General features: G+C 36.5%; 1 protein-coding gene across 1 annotated transcript in view; it reads right to left on the reverse strand.

Annotated features, from left to right (window-relative positions):
• The window catches only part of LOC310731577 (uncharacterized protein), a gene marked incomplete at its 3' end in the record, with an annotated part of 134,216 nt that overhangs the window by 14,125 nt on the left and 105,741 nt on the right, over positions 1 to 14,350 (reverse strand). The window lies entirely within an intron of this gene.

The raw sequence follows: 14,350 nt of genomic DNA on the forward strand, positions 1-14,350 counted from the left end.
ATTTACACTACATGCTGCATACAAAAATTACTTGTGCATACAAATACAAAACTAATTTCCACTTAAATATAAAGAAAATGGTGCAATGTGCTTTTGACCAAGTTAATATGGTTCATTTAAATGTGTAGTATAAGCAAACGTTACAGGTTTGAATATGTGTGCAGCTCAGTGTTGCAAAAACTAAATAATACAGATGTTCTTATATATAAATACACTTTTGCTCCACTATTACATTAGGATTAGTTTACACACTTAAATACCTTATACAAATTGCACAGAGTGGGTAGTTTATTAGTACTATTTATCTACATTATAACTGTAATATGTTGGCAAACATTTTATAATTAAAGCCAGCGGTGGCAAAGGTTCACACATCCTTCACTCAGTAGAAGTACAGATAACCCATGTCATGTCCCATGGTTTTGGAGGTGAAGAAGAAGAAGAGGAGGAAAGAGAGGACTGGAAGAAGAATAAGATGGTGGAAACTGAAGGAGGAAGAATGTAGTGTGAGATTCAGGGAAGAGGTCAGACAGGGGCTCGGTGGTGGTAAAGAGGTTTGGATGATTGTGGAACTACTGCAGAAGTGATAAGGGAGACAGCTAGAAAGGTACTTGGTGTGACATCTGGAAATGGAAAGGAAGACAAAGAGACGTGGTTGAAACAGAATTGGGATTGACAGAGTGATGAGAAAAGTAGACAGAAGTACAAGGAGATGCAGCAGCAGGTAAAGAGGGATGTGGTGAAGGACAAAGGAAAAGCCATATGAGGATCTGTAGAAGTTGGACACTAAGGAAGGAGAAAAGGATTTGTACCGATTGGCCAGGCAGAGGAACCGAGCAGGGAAGGATGTGCTGCAAGTTAGAGCAATAAAGGATGGAGATGGAAATGTGTTGACTAGTAAGGACAGTGTGTTGAGAAGATGGAGGGAGTATTTTGAGCGGCTGATGAACGAGGAAAGTGAGAGAGAGAGAAGGTTGGATGGTGTGGAGATGGTGAAGCAGGAAGTGGATAGGATTAGTAAGGAGGAAGTGAGAGCAGTGATTAAGAGGATGAAGATTGGAAAGTCGTTTGGACCAGAGGACATATCGGTAGAAGCATGGAGATGTTTAGGAGCGATGCAGTGGAGTTTTTAAAAAGTTTGTTTAACAGGATTTTGGAAGGTGAGAGGATGCCTGAGGAATGGAGAAGGAGTGTGCTGGTACTGATCTTTAAAAATGGGAGATGTGCAGACCTGCAGTAACTACAGGGGAATTAAGTTGATCAGTCACACCATGAAGTTATGGTAAAGAGTAGGGTTTGAGATTCCCAAAGCTTTAAAAACGGCTTTATAACATTTTCCAGACTGATAGATCTCAAATACTTTGTATATTATATATGTATATGTATATTATATATGTATATTTATATTATATGTGTATATGTATATGACACCGAACAGGCCGCGCGATCTTAGGTATGTGTGGAACTACTTACTGGCTGAAATTTTGTCAGAAAGAAATAATAAATAGATATTAACAATAGTCCAGATTTAAAGTGTCTCAGTGCGATTGTCACTAAAGTGTTCATGTTTTAGGTGTTTTCCTGGTTTAGGCTTTGAATGGCCTGTGGGCAGAATCTCCTCCTCATTCTCCCTCTGTTTGCCTTCAAGGATTGGAAGCGCTTTCCTGAACGCAACACAGAAAAGAGGACTTCTTTATTGGGATGGCTAAGGTCCCCCAATATCTTTCCTGCCCTGGTCCAGCACTGCTTGCTGTACATGTCCTGCAGTTCAGGGAGCTCAGAACGCTCAGCTGACTGCACCACCCTCTGGTGCCTGCCCTGCATGGTTCATTTCTTGAACCAAGAAGAGATACTACCCATCAGGACACTTTCAACGGTGCAGTTGAAGAAAGACCTCAGCACCAGAGAGGGTGATTTAAAGTCTCTTAAGCGCCTCAGGTGGTATAGATGCTGCCTGGCCTTAATCAGGGTGACGATCCCAGCCAACATGTCCATGTGGGCCCCACATGGGTTTTATCTGGCTTATATGGGCATCACGTGGGCATGGGTCAGAGTGGGCACTTTGATGGGCTGAATGTGGGCCCCAGATTAGTCAGGGTTGTGGGCCCCAGTTAGGTTGCCCATTTTGTTTATTCGAGGGCCCTGTATGGGCCACATTTGGGCTATATTTAGCTATATTATTCAATTGATGATAAATTCAATTAATATGTTTTTTGCGTGTTTTATATGAAACAAAAATGTAATATTTTAACAATAACATAGTACGACCTTTAGTTAAAAAAAAAGAAAAATAGAAAAAATCGCTTGTGCAGCTCCCAGAGTCTCCCATTGGCTCCTGTGTTCCCGCCTTCTCATTCTGAAGAAACGGCCATCACGTACTACCACTTTTCACCTGACCTGACCTGGATAACCTGACCTGACCTGACCTGACCTGACCTGGATAACATGACCTGACCTGACCTGACCTGGATGACCTGACCTGGATGACCTGACCTGACCTGACCTGGATAACCTGACATCTCCGTCACGATAAGAAATGATCTTTTGTTTTAAATTAATCACATTTTACTGTTGTTTTTATTTAATGTATACTTCTGAAAGATTGTGTGGTAATTAAAGTAACAGGCACGATATAAAGAAGGTAAGTGTGGAGAGTGAACTGGTTTACCTCAGAAATAAACACCTGTGGAAAACTGAACATTCCTAATGATAAGCAGATAACTAGGACAGTGTTTACTAAAATGTGGAAATAAAGACTTTCCATACCATTTTCACCCGTGTTTTCTCCATGTAGTGTCCTTATGATAACAGGAGGGTGAAACAGTAAAAGCACTGTGGAGTCTCTTTCTCTTTCACTACCTTTATAACATGTGTATATACAATATACAGAGAAAAGCTCTGAGGCGATTGTGACAATACTTAACATTATTTTAATGTGATTTAGGTGAAATAGGTAGAGGTGATTAAGAAAAAAAAGTTCATATTTATATCATTTCTAAACATTACTGAAATTATATACGTTATGATTACATTAAAGATAATAAACATCATTTTGCGCTGTTCAAAAAGTCAGTCAGATCAGTTAACAGTTTGGGCAAATGGTGGATTAGAGGGTGTTTACAACCTTGTGATTTTTAGTCTTTTTTTTTTTTTTTTTGACTGATAGTCTTATGCTCATGTAACTTGCATGCATACAAATAATGGGTTGTGCCCTGGTTGATGCAGTAGCATGCTCTACTTTATATAAATTTTTTGCTTAACAGGAAGCCTGAAGCAGAACCGTTTGCTGAAAACTGTCAGTAAGAAAGAGCTGGAGAAAGCACTTGGTAAATGGTTCACAAATGCAAGAGACAGAGAAGGCAACCGTGCTTTGAGAGCCCAGCGGGACCATGATCGGAGGGCAGTACAGCCGGAAGTGTAAGTCATATAACCTATAGCTAGGGCTGCACAATTATTAATATTTTATCTCGATCACTGTTTTTGCCTCTGTTTCATTAAAGGAGTACTCCACCCTGAGATGAAAAAATATCTTATAAATTACTTATCCTTAAGGCATCTATACGGTGGCTGAGAGAGCTCAACATGCTGCAACTTAAGAAAACACATGCAAATAGAAAAAAACACCAGAAAAAAAAAAAAAAACTTTGACAACACATGTGCTGCAAACCCCCACAACACAACCAAGTACAGAAACACACTGCAAATCCTCACAACACAACCAAACACAGAAACACACTGCAAACCCCCACAACACAACCAAACACAGAAACACGCTGCAAATCCTCACAACACAACCAAACACAGAAACACGCTGCAAATCCTCACAACACAACCAAACACAGAAACACGCTGCAAATCCTCACAACACAACCAAACACAGAAACACGCTGCAAATCCTCACAACACAACCAAACACAGAAACACACTGCAAATCCTCACAACACAACCAAATAGTACAGATCACAAAATATATGTTTCAGGGGGACCACAACAAGTGACAAACCCATCTGGGACTGCTTATTGTTCAATGTCAATTCATCAGTGGTGTTGTAGATGACATATACAATTAAAATAAACAAAAAAACTCACCTTTCAGATCATCAACAACACCACTGATGAATAGACATTGAACAAGCAGTCCCGGGGTCATCACTTGTTGGGGTCCCCATGAAACATTTATTTTGTGGTCTGTGCTGTTTGCAGTGTAAATGAATTGGTTGTGTTGTGAGGATTTGCAACTTGTGTTGTTTAACTGATGAAGATGTTTTCTTAATTTGCTGGTGTTTTTTCTATTTGCATATGTTTCTTCAGTTGCAGTGCGTTGAACTTTCTGGGCCACCGTGATCCGAGGTGTGACTTACATCTTTCAGCTGATCAGAATCATTGTTCAATCACTGGATTTTGGCAAAAGCCAAATATTTGTTTAAGAGTCAAGTTCAGACGAAAGGTTGATATTTTAATTGTTACATTCATAAGTTTTGGACTCCATGACTGGTCCCCCGGCATAAGTTATTACTGTGTGAGGCAGAGGTGGGAACAATTCACTGATGAGATTCTAGGATATGTCTTAATTATATTGATGCATGTTTTTTTTTAGATGCTGCTGTGAATGGTAGTATTTTAAAATGTACTAAATTGCCTTTTCTGTCTTCTCTTTTTTTTACTGTTTTGTAGGTGTGCAGCTGAGGAATCTGCATAGACCCACCAGTGAACTATTCTACATAAGTAATTCTGTTATTCCTGTTTCCTGTTTTTTTACTTGAATTAATTTAAATTAAATGTGATTCACACATTCTGAGTTGAAGTCATTTATTTTGCACAATTCAAATACTCAACCATGTAATTTTAAACATAAAGCAGCACATAAAATCAACTAGTATTAGGTCTTTGTTTGGTCAGGCACAGTTTTACAATGTAACTGAGGTTTGAAATGGTTTGACAGTGGATTTTCCATAGTAAGATTAAGTACACATTAAGTTCACCCACAGAAATCAATCATGAAATTAATAAATGGGACCCAATTCTCACCCACTGTGGTCCAATAACAACCCCATAAAGGGGCCATTTGTGGGTTGACCCATGATTATTTTGGGATTTATACATTTTACATTCACATGTTTGGTATAATTTTAAAGGTCTTAGTGTGATTGGAAATATGATCTCAGTCCCATATCAGACCGCAGGTTTGGGGAAATTCTGTCCTACTGACATAAGGGTTGCCCCGGAGAAGATCCTTACCAGGTGTTCTAGGTAACATTTGGTTTATAGGTCACATCCTGTCACAAGAAAAGGTTTGCAAAGCTTTTATCACTTTGAATTTACAAGTGTTTACGATGGTTTGGGTATTTAAGGAAATTTGGTGAAACAAGCATTCTGTAGTCAGAACTTCTCTGTGTGTCTCTATTGCCAGGTATAGTGATTCTTTAACATTTCTTTAGTAAACTGCATTGTTAAAATATTTGGTTTTATGTTGATCATGTCATGCTTCTATTATTTGTTTTAAATGTGACATTTGTTTATTGATTATTGCCTGGCAAATAAATGTAAAATTCTTGATTAACTCTGAAACTTCCTGAAATAATTTATATCTAGTTGATTATGTAGCCTGGTGTTACCGCAAATCTACGACCAGGATAGTACAAACTGAAGGCTCATGAACGGATGGAGCATAGAGCACAACGTCTGAGACCTTCTGATTTCTGACGATCACTGATTTAGCAAGTTATAACTAAGTGGCTAAATACAGTATTCTTTATGCATGAGCAAGCATTGAGAGGTCTACTTAAAGAATATTAGTTTACCGTTATATCCTCTGACTAAGATTCGGACTGGCATTGTGCCTCCTTGAGCAGGTATCGTTTGCCAAGCACAAGGTTCTAAGCGACTCCAGGTCCATAACGAATGATTAATTGAAAAGACGGAATGCAACCAATAAGGTGATCAGCTTAAATTAAAGATATTCAAGTTAAATCTTTATTATAAATTGGAGTCTGATTAGAGGTAAAAATTAGATTCATGTAACAAAGTGCAATCCATTTAAGTAATCTTTTACAGCCGCGCGAAAGACTAACATGCAGAATACCTTCACCCACACCAGTGGATTCCGTCATTGGGCCATTGGGTGGGCACCTTACATCTTACTTAGATTTTAGTTCTGTGTTGCTTTGTGTCATTTTGTCTTGTATTATGGAGCACTTCGGTCCTTAAGCAATATTGTTTTGTTTTACTGTGTACTGTACAGCATATGATTAAAATGACAATAAAAACAATTTATTTCACTGTAGGAGCTATTTTTAATTTCTTGTACAGATAGATAGATAGATAGATAGATAGATAGATAGATAGATAGATAGATAGATAGATAGATAGATAGATAGATAGATAGATAGATAGATAGATAGATAGATAGATAGATAGATAGATAGTTGGGACTGGAGGTGACCTTAAAACCAAAAACCTCCTGTGGTAAAAATATACAAAAACAAAAAACTAACACCTGATAAAGATCTTCTCCAGGACAAACATCTCACATCAGTAGGACAGAATTTTCCCCAAACCTGAGATCTTTATTTTTGGTCTGTTCTACTGATATTGTACTGAGATCATATTTCCAATCGCACTGAGACCTTTAAAATAATACCAAACATGTAAAGTTAAAATTCATACATTCCTAAACTATAATAACTGCAGTATGCAAGTATAGTAGCTTGAATTCCAGGACCTTCTTAATCATCTTACCATGACCCGGTCATATCCCCAGGAGGGAAAGAGGGGGCTCAAGGATGGGTGAGTGTGCAGCTGAACAGATGTCTTCCTCTCCTCAAATTAAAGAGATCTTCTTCTCAGATTAGAAAGCTTAATGTTTTGTTGCATGGCAGTTATTGGGGTCTGACCTCATGGAAAGATCTGACAATCCTTACAACTTCCTCAATAATTCCTGAGGAACAGGAAATGGCAGCACTGGAGAGCAAAAATCTGTAAAGCTCTGGGCAGGTTTAGATTCAGCATGTGAGCACATGTCCTACATATAATAAAGTAAAAATCTATAATTATTGTAATGTATAATAAAAATGTAATATTTAAAATTTTGTTGTGTTTTGTTTCTTTTATAAAAGTGTTGTACTTCATTTAAATCATAACTAAAAATTAAAAGTTTAGTTAGAATTCAGCCTTATAACATCTACTGTTAAAATAGAACTTTTAACAACCTCAGTTAGTTAAAAACATCAGAAATAACACTTTGGCATTCAAAACATTACAAAATAATTTAATTCAATAAATTAATTTTAATAACTCAATCCATTCAGTTTTGTTTGGTTCGTTAATTTCTACTCTGTAGATTCAGTTCAAGTAACTCGGTTCAAAAGAGTTCGGTTCAATAAATTCATTAAAAAATAATAAGGTCCAGAAGAGTCGGTTCACTGGATTCGGTTCAATTGAGTCTGAATCGAAAGATTCACTTGTAAATGACTCGATTGCACAGTTCTAACAAAATCTGTAACATAAAACATTCTGTCTCCTTAAAAATATTTCTTTTAGCAGTCTCTCTCAAGAAAAAGAAACTTTTGTTCTGTTTGTGCAAAACCAGCAGCTGGTCAGAAAGTTCCTTCTCTGTTCCTGGGTTAGTTTGAGGGTTTCACCTCACTCAGCTTCATCTCCGTGGTTTGGCTCGACATCTTACATCATCGTCTCATTGTAATGAACGGTGTTCCAGCATGAAAAACCCTTGACCTGCATATATACAGGCGATAATCAGTTCCCAAACATCTCAACATTCACTGTTTCTAGTTCAATAACAGAACAAATAGCATACGTACAGTTCAGAGTCTGATTTAAGGTTTGATCAAGTTTTCATTTTATTCTAACAATATGTTTGATTGAGTTCTTGCATGTAGATGATACTTTTAATAAATTTAATACTAACTTCATGCAGTTTCTCAACATAAAACCTGGATTTTATAAAAACCTTTTGACAAAATAAATTGTTTAAATGTTATTAAATCTGTACTCGTTATTTCTACATTATTTATTATATTAATTTTATTCAGCTTCATTTAACTTCTGTTTCATTTATTTATATCACAAAAATTCAGCTATAATATAATTATTAATATTAATGATAATATTAATAATAATAATAATAATAATAATAATAATAATAATAATAATAATAATAACTGCAGTTGGTCAGATTTTAGTCTTACACTGCCCTCTAGTGGCTCTGTCAGGAATTTCTTTTTACTTAAATATGTATAAATATTATTAATCGTTTTCGTTGTCTAGGTATATCAGGTTGAGGAGTCTCCCCCGTGTGGATGGAGGAGGTACTGCTACAGTTTAGAGCCTGATTTGAGGTCAGATCAAGTTGAGTTCTTAGAGTAAGTTTGATTGAGTTCTAACATGTAAATGGTACATTTAATAAATTTAGTACCACCTTCACGCAGGTTCTCAGCATAAATAGTGAATTTTATAGAAACATTTTTGGACAAAATAAATGTTATTAAATCTGTACTTGTCTTTTCTGGATCATTTATTTTATAACATTAATATTAATCAGCTTTATTTAACCTGAATTTCATTTATTTATATTGCACTAATACTCAAAAATCTTCTAGAGCTTCACCACTACATCACTCAAATACTACTGCAGTGTGTAATCTTCTAATAAACCCTAATAGTGACATGGTGTTGTATAAATAATAGTAAATGTGAATATTCCTTTCAGATAAAAGTCATAGAGTGCATTTTAGGTGAATTTATGAACCACATCTGGCTTGAAAAGACTGGTGTCCAAATACTTTTGACCACACAGTGTGTTTCAGCTGAAAAGCAGCAGCTTCGGATCAGTCTCGTTTCCACTGGGATTCAATCTGAAATCACTTTTGATTATATAAAATATTTTTATATCATATATTATATATAATGTTTACAGATATATAATGATGTTTACAGATCATTGGACAAGACACCTGTCAGTCAAGATATACAGGTGAATGACAGGTGTCTCGTCCAATAATCGGTAAGTTTACATTCACAAACGATACCTACCTTTTCCGGTTTGTCTGACTTGTCGTTGTGTTTTCGGATTTGTTAATTTGTTTTTGAATTTGTTGATTTGTTTTCGGATTTGTTATTTTGTCTTCAGATTTGTTAATTTGTTTTTGGATTTATTTTGTTTTTGGATTTGTTTTGTTTTTGCATTTGTTATTTTGTTTTAGGATTTGTTAATGTGTTTTGCACTTCTTGGCCACTGTACTAATTTGGTAATGTTTGTTTATAACTTGGTTTATTTAAAAAGGCAACATTTTATGTAAAATTCCCTTTAAAAGTGTAGTGCAATGTAATTCGTTGTGATAACGCTAGAGGGAGCTAAAGTTGAGTAGAACATTACTGCCACCTACTGGACATTGAACACTTTTTAAAATGAAGTGGAAGATTAAACAGTACTGTATGATAAAGAAGTGTTTAAATAAATACATTTATGTGCAGGAAGACCAGATGTAATTATTCTTACTGTTTGTGTTTCATTTATAATGTGACCCAGACAGCACCTATATTTTATAGTTTCACTGAAAACAATTTAAAATAAGGTTAATTTTTATGAACTAACTTTAACAAATACCATTCCCAATGGCATTCATTCAATCCATTTTATAGGAAAGAGAAAGAGATAAAAAAAAAAAGATAAAATAAAATTTTAATCTGTGTGACATGAACAACTCATATTTCTTGTCCACTTAAATCCCACCCTCCCTCCATCCTCTACGCCGCTCCAACAGTTCAACACACTCCCTCCATCCTGCACAGGGCCGGCCCTGGTCAATTTTCTGCCCTGAGCAAGATTTTACTTGGTGCCACTTCCCTCACAGCCCATTCACCAATAATCATTGTGTTCAAACATTCATAACCTTATTTTAAATTGTTTCCAGAAACCAGCTGCAGCTCAAGTTCCAGCTGTGGAGGAGAAACCAGCACAAGTTTAAAATTCAGTTCAGGTCCTTCAGCATCTGTGAGTGAATTCCAGATCTACAAGGACACAACATTAACAACACACACACACACACACACACACACACACACACACACACACACACACACACACACACACACACAACAATAACTATATTTAGTAGTTATATTTGGGGCTAAGGATATCGATCATTTTAGTAATCGAGTTTTCTACTCATTAGTAATCGAGTAATCGGATAAGAAGCATTTTTTCTTTATTAATGAGCGACACTAAATATACAAGAGAAAATAAGACGGATCTTTTAAAATGAACAATTAAATTTGTTTCCTTTTTAAAAAAAATTATTTTTATTGCTGAAAATGCAGTCTGTGAAAACTAAACCCATTTAGATCATTTGCATTTTATTTGCAAAATATATATACAGTACAGACCAAACGTTTGGACACACCTTTTCATTCAAAGAGTTTTCTTTATTTTCATGACTATGAAAATTGTAGATTCACACTGAAGGCATCAAAACTATGAATTAACACGTGGAATTATATATGGAATTATATACATAACAAAAAAGTCTGAAACAACTGAAAAAATGTCATATTGTAGGTTCTTCAAAGTAGCCACCTTTTGCTTTGATTACTGCTTTGCACACTCTTGGCATTCTCTTGATGAGCTTCAAGAGGTAGTCACCTGAAATGGTCTTCCAACAGTCTTGAAGGAGTTCCCCGAGAGATGCTTGGCACTTGTTGGCCCTTTTGCCTTCACTCTGCGGTCCAGCTCACCCCTAAACCATCTCGATTGGGTTCAGGTCCGGTGACTGTGGAGGCCTGGTCATCTGGTGCAGCACCCCATCACTCTCCTTCTTGGTCAAATAGCCCTTGATGCCTTCAGTGTGACTCTACAATTTTCATAGTCATGAAAATAAAGAAAACTCTTTGAATGAGAAGGTGTGTCCCAACTTTTGGTCTGTACTGTATATAAATAAAAAATCATAAATAAACTCTGACTTTATTTCTCGTAAACATTCAACATTTCTGGTGCCTCCACCGGTAACCATGTTGTGGGTCTGAAGTTTGAAGCTGTTTTTAAGAGTCACATGTCACATGGGCCTCATGCAAAACACACGCCGGCTACTGACTGCTGGTTTAGAGCCAAACGTGGTTTATCCAAACCACCAAAAGGAGATGTTGATGAAAGATCTCTGTTGTGCGGTTGGTTAGCGTGTTCTGCTGTTAGCCATTTAAACATCCATCTAAATGCAGGTTGAGATGCTGGAGCTTCTGCATACTGGTTTTTGGGCCGATGAGCAAAATCTCCGTCTTATCAGAATTTAATAATAGAAAGTTATGGGTCATCCAATCTCTTATTTCTTTAACACACTCAGTTATCCGAGCTAATTGATCTATTTCGCCTGGTTTTGATGAGATATATAGCTGGGTATCATCAGCATAACAATGGAAGCTAATTCCATGACTTCTAATAATATATCCTAAGGGAAGCGTGTATATTGTGAAAAGCAGGGGTCCTAGAACTGAACCTTGTGGCACGCCATATTTTACTAGCATTAGCCTGGATAGCTCTCCATTCAAGTCTACGAAACGGTAACGATCGGACAGGTAGGATTTAAACCAGCTTAGTGCCTGTCCCTGAATGCCGTAATGTAATTCTGTAAGCGGCATGAGATCAGAGAGATGAGACGAGGTGACACACACTTACACACTGCTACAGTACAGTGTCCCATGAACATGCAGGAAACGTTTAATTTCGAATGAAGTCAGTTAATTTCATTCACTGATTCATTCACGATGAAAGAAGAAAGACTTGAAAGCCTGAACTTTCTTCTGTCCAGGAAATCACTCACACTCGACCTCATTATATTTATCTGTACTTATTTTCAGGTCCAGCCGCATGCAGCAGGTACATACTTTGACCGTCCTACAGAAGAACACACACACATCCACCATGCAAAGAGAAAAAGGTACACACATGCCTACACTTCCACAGAGTCAGTGTGTGGAATGAAGCTTATTGCTGTCCTCTTTAGCCTACAGATATGGAAACTATCTGAAAAAGGATCCAGGCAGAATTGGACGGGGACAAAAAATCAGCCCTGGGGTTTTGGTCCAGATCGGCCCACTACATACGATCACAAACACTACTCCTCTTTGCACACCCTTGAATATGTATATGAACTCTTATTTCATAAAAGCACTAAAGCCATATAATAACAGGTAGAAAAAAGTGAGAATTTACACATTAAAAACTTATTTAAAAAAAAATAATAATTATTTATTATTACAATAAAACTCCAATCCACACTGATTCAATTCAATTCAATTCATTTTTATTTGTATAGCGCTTTTAACAATGAACATTGTCTCAAAGCAGCTTTACACAGATGATGTGGTGATTAAAAGTGAATATGTTCTTTATAAGTAAGTTTGTCCCTGATGAGTGAGCCGGTGGCGACTGTGGCAAGGAAAAACTCCCCGAGACGGCATAAGGAAGAAACCTTGAGAGAAACCAGACTCCAGAGGGAACCCATCCTCATCTGGGTTGCACCAAATGTCCATTTATAGCAGATATACGATGTTGCGGGGTGCAGTGATGATGATCAGTTTGCGGGGTGCAGTGATGATGATTAGAAAAGCGAAAAGTAGTCCTAAATCGATGTAGCAGACTGCTGACATTAACTACAGTTCAATCCATCCTCAAAGCTCTCGTTCTTCCCGACTGATGAATCCTAAAACTAGTTATGACTCACACAGAGCCCAAAATGGGGGATGTTTGAAAATGTGATTGGGTCAGCCCATTAATATCTGTAATTTTTTTTAAGGACTATAAAATGTGTGTATGCAGTATAAGTGACTTGTACCTAATTGTTTGTTTGTAGTGCTTTAAGTGTATGAACTTTATTCATATTGAAAATTATTCATGAAGAACAAATAAATAAATAAATAAATCCTGCGGTTCATTGCGCACCACCTGTCATATCTTTATTCTCCACTAGAGGGCCCTCACTTTGAATACCACTAAGCTAGGCTAACTAGCCGGCTAACTCAGCTTTGATAGTCTTCATCCTCAGTCTAAATATTCTACATTTAGTGAGCTATAAATACAATATAAGTATCGTAATAACTTAAAATAGAATGTATTTGTCTTTTTGGGTAATTTTTTGTCAGATATTCTAAGAAACTAGTGAACACAAAAACAGCGCTAGCAAACCCGGCTAGCATGAGGCTAATGATGATGTCTCCTACACCATTAGCCGGAAGGTCCATTTCTGCTCACTGCAACATTTCTGGAAATATTATCGCTCTTTTATTCTTAATTTTTTTTTGTAAAATTTATCAGCTTTTTCCTGCAAGTACATGAATTTGATGTAAATTATCAGGATTAGACAATAAATGATGAACACCGCTTTTCTCCTCTTCACTCCGGTACAGATAGTCCTGATCACCTTTCCACCTGTTTGAGGCTTTTATGGGTGATTTGTTTCTCAATAATAATATTAATTATAATAATAAAGGTCGTACAGATGCTCCATCCTGGCAGAGGGTCTTCAACAATATATATAAACATGTGCAATGATTAATGATTAAAATAAAAAATAAAGTAGAATCATTACACAATATATATATATATATATATATATATATATATATATATATATATATATATATATATATAATATTTATAAACAGTAAAATAATATCAAGTTTCTGAGTGGCAGATGAAGGACAAAGATATCTAAATTGTGAATGTAGCACACTTTTATCAGGAACATTTAAAGTTATGGAGGGCATTTCAGCTGTGAGTCCCAAAATTTGGGCTGGGTGGGGGGGTGATGTGGTGTGATGTGGTGGGGCGAACCAGACATAGTCTCAGATAAATGTTTGTAGGAATCTATGTGATTCTATATGTGTGATTGTGGGAGAGGGCTGATTGGTAAATGGGATAGTTGACCACGCCCATTATGCATATGAGTTGGCCGAAACACGCGGCGGGGAGATGCTTATAGCGCCAATTAATCATCTGTGAGACAGAGTACAGTGTACAGAGATCTAGTAGTTCTTAAGCTGTGATTGAGTTCTTCTTTTGTCCGGCCTGCACATAGCTTAGTGGTTATGTATCTGGTTGCAGTGCTCATTGCGAGACAAAGTCGCGGTTTGATTCCCGCGATGGCGTTTCATGCTAATGAGATGTTAGCTGCAACCAGGCAGGCTGTTGTTTTGGGATTATGTTTTGTTTTGTTTTTTTACCCAGAATTATTTATTTCTTTGTGTATTCTCTTTTAGGTATTAATGTATTTAAAATATAAACATGCAAAAAGAGACAGACTTTTTTTTTTCTGTTAAGTTTAAATATCCTTGAATTATTATT

The sequence above is a fragment of the Silurus aristotelis genome (genome assembly GCF_946808225.1).
Source record: "Silurus aristotelis genome assembly, chromosome: 9".
In the NCBI taxonomy this organism is placed as follows: Eukaryota; Metazoa; Chordata; class Actinopteri; order Siluriformes; family Siluridae; genus Silurus; species Silurus aristotelis.